Source organism: Propithecus coquereli, unplaced genomic scaffold (genome assembly GCF_000956105.1).
Source record: "Propithecus coquereli isolate 6110/MARCELLA unplaced genomic scaffold, Pcoq_1.0 Scaffold948, whole genome shotgun sequence".
Classification (NCBI taxonomy): Eukaryota; Metazoa; Chordata; class Mammalia; order Primates; family Indriidae; genus Propithecus; species Propithecus coquereli.
This window is the reverse complement of record NW_012155818.1, coordinates 39254-42808: the sequence shown is the minus strand read 5'-3', so window position 1 is coordinate 42808 and position 3555 is coordinate 39254. Positions and strand designations below refer to the sequence as shown.

Below are 3555 nucleotides of genomic sequence, written 5' to 3'. Positions count from 1 at the left end.
GGGTAAAAGGCAGCAAATCTGACCTGCAGGGGCCAGGAGGGAACCACTAAGTGTGTGTTAGGCTCACAGTGCACAAAGGAACTGTGCAAAGGTTAGAGGCTGGAGGTCTGGGGGTGTCTGGGGGATGGCTTGGAGGGTGTCCTGGTCTCTGGAGTGAAAGGAGCTGGTTAAGAGGCTGTTCTGGCAACTCAGCCCTGAGGGAGGGAGGGAGGGAAGTCAGAATATCATTAGGGACTTGGTGTTCTTGACCATAAGAGAAGAGGGAGAGGAAGAGAGCCTGTGTCCTGGGGCCTGTAGGGGGCCCGGTCTTGGCCCAAGGAAGTGCCAGTTGGCCTTCAGAAGAGATGCCCAGACTGCTCTGTGGGGCCAGCTCCCCATCCACACTGAGGGCTCTCAGCTGAGCCCAGACTTGGGGTGGGGGTAGGTTAATGAAAGGTTTTCAGATGCACCTGGAGGGCTTGTGGACATACAGATTGCTAGGTCCCACTCCTGGAGTTTCTGACTCAGTGGGCCTGGAGTAGGGCTTGTGAACATGCCTTTCTAACAATATCCAGGTGGTGCTGCTGCTGGTCCGAAGACCATCCTGTGAGGACCACCGGGCTAGAGGAAGGCAGAGTGCAGAGCCATTTCTGTGCACGAGACGGAGAGGCTGCTGGAAAGTGAGGGCCTGGTGACATGGGGGCTGCCCTGAGGATGCTGGACGCCAGCCAGGGCTGTACAGAGCGGGGGGAGGGGGCGCAGAGAGGGCTGCACAACCCTCCCACCCCACCCCTCTGCTTATTCCCCACCTCAGCAGCCCAGTGCCATCAAGACAACCTGATAGGACCACAACCTCCAACAAGGAAAATTCCAGTTTACAATGTCTCACAGGAGTACATTGCCAGGTAGAGCCAGGCAGCACCAAGCACAGCCGTTAAGGCAAGTGCGCACATCAGAATGCAACGTCACTGTGCGTGGAGAAACCATCCCCTCAGTGATGCTCTCCAGGGCACGCGGCGGTGGGGCTGCTCAGTCCTCATTGCCTGCGTGTCATGTATCTGCAGCTGCAGCTCAAGCCCCTGCGCAGGCTGGCGGGGCTTGCCACGGGGCTGCCTCAGGATCCCCTGAGAGCACCTCCCCCTGGGCCTATGGGTCAGCAGCCCGACTGAGCTCACAGCCCACACTTCCTCCTCCTCCCTGGCATCTGTAGCCTGGTGGGCCCCAGCACTGGGCACTCAGCTGCCATCAGGTTGAGCAGCCAGTCCCTGCCTCTCTGCCACCCCGGCTGCCTGGCTGTCCAGAAGGCTTGGCCCCTGCTATAGCATGAGGTCCCAGGTCTCTCTGCTACTAGAGTGGGCCGGTGGGAGGCTGCTGAGCCGGTGCTGCCCACTCTCCTGGAGTCCAAGCCTCGGACATCCAGTGGACTTAGAGAAGTGCCTGCCAGAGCTGATGGCCAGGATGACTCCCTGGACCCCTCCTTAAACATGCTCTGTGGCTGGTGTTGAAAAGGAGAAAGCAAGGATGAATAAAAGTGCATTTATGTGGTGATTGACAGGAATGTGCAGCTGGCACAGAAAATGTTAAATCAATTCTAGAACTCTGGACTTTTAACTCACTGAATTAGTGGGTTTCTTTCTTAGCAGCTGTCTACTTAATTTTGTAAAGCAGTAGTCCCTTAGAGGTCCAGAATGTCAATTGCACAAAACAGCGAAATATTCTTTGGAAAATTTTGATTCTTAACAATCGGAGTTTTCCAGCTGTCTCAACAACTGGTGGCCCACCAGGGCAACAGTAGTCTCCTCCCTTCTATTCCTGAAACTCATCAAAAGTTGCTCAACAGCCCACTGAGGAGTCACCTACCTATTTCACTATCCTTATCTTTCCTTTTCAATCAACTCTTGAATGCAGTCCTTACCAAGCATTGTCCCTGAGTATGTTAGGGGAAGAAGTGAGACCTGGAAGCTCCCCTGGGAAAGGAAATCACAGGAAACATGTCAAAACACATAATGATAAAAATATTAAGACAGAAATGTGCTACAAAAGTCAAAGGAACAGGGTGGGGTGGGAGTAGGGAAACTTCAGAGAAGAAGTGACACTTGAGTTGGACCTTGGAAGAGGAATAGCAGCTTGACAGGGGAAGAAAGTGGTGGTATTCAATCCAAAGAGTTCAAGAATATAAATGGCTTGAAGCACAGCATATTGAGAGAATTCTAAGTAGCTCAAAGTAGCAGGGCGGGAGAGGGAAGCAGAGAGAACAGTGAATAGTTCAAAGCAGGGCAAGTTGCAGTAGACTGGAACACAGTGGAGATCTGCTGCTCTCAAAGGCAGTTAGGAGCCACTAGAGATTTGTAAGCAGTTCAGGTGCACAGTCACAGTTCTGTTCAGATAACAGGGGAGCATGAAATTGAAAAGAGGTGAGGAGACTTGTGAATGGCTAAAATGCTAGTGGAGAACCTAATGCATTAGTCCCTGAGAGAAAGGACAAAGGCCCAAGGCTACATCCAAGGCTGAGGCAAGGGGACCTGGGAGAACCTGGCAGACTTAGGAATGCAGAGTGCGTGACGTGCTGGTGTTCCCAGTTGATCTCTTGGCTCTGCTGTTCTTGTAAAAATAATTCCCAAGATAAATGTGATCTATTTGATTCTGTTGTTTTTTTTATACAGTTTCAGGACTTGAAGGCGGCCCCAGATGAAATTCTGAGTCACAGAAATTTCCATCACCATCTACATTGTGTATGCTTTCTCAACCAACTTTTTCTTCAGTTAAGAACCCCCTGATCTGTTACCAATAAATACAGCTGACCCTTGTTTTTGGTCATGATGCTACAATGATTATACTGAAATAACATACCAAATTCTCCTCCCTGAACCCTTGAGGTTAGTTCATATGATCCATGGTATGTCCGCTGAGTGGCTGCAATATTTAGAACTCCTTGGGTACAAAGCCTTCCCTAACCAGTTCACTATGTCTGAATGCTTACAAGATACAACCTTCTCCACTAGTTCACTGTAGCTGCAGTTACCAACAGTCTTTACATGTCATCAATCTGAAGGTCCACTAATGAGCTGTAAGTACAAGGGGATATCAAGAAGACCAAACACTATGGCATCCAGGTGTATATTCAAACACTCAAATGGCAGTGAACCTTACATTTACATCTAGGACTGTCTGGGCAAAACTGCCTCAGCATCATTCAGACTCTGTTCATAATGTAAACACTGAATTTCTGAAATTTCTCTTGGTTTGCACCAAGCATGCAATCTCCTAATGTTCCATCAGCTGCTCAACAGTAATGGTTTCTATCATTGGTGGACGTTTTGCCTTCCAGGCCTGGAGCAAAAACGTTAAGGTTGGCCAGCAAAGGGCAGGGTCCATTCTCATTCTGGGTGGTAGTGAGTGTGTTGTATTTTATCCACTGGATCTAGCTGATGTGATACACAGATTGTCCTGGGAAGTGTTCCTTGGAGGTCCCCAACACCTCAGCAGTCTCCTCCTCCTCTCAGCACACAGGAACAGCCCCAGACACCACCTGTGCTCTCTCCACCACCCATACCACATATCCTGGCAGCTGGCCTG

At 50.3% G+C, this 3555-nt stretch overlaps 1 pseudogene; it reads right to left on the bottom strand.

Annotated features, from left to right (window-relative positions):
- Window positions 1-2413: 2413 nt before the first annotated feature.
- On the bottom strand, window positions 2414-3552 carry LOC105826975 (annotated as a pseudogene).
- Window positions 3553-3555: the final 3 nt, after the last annotated feature.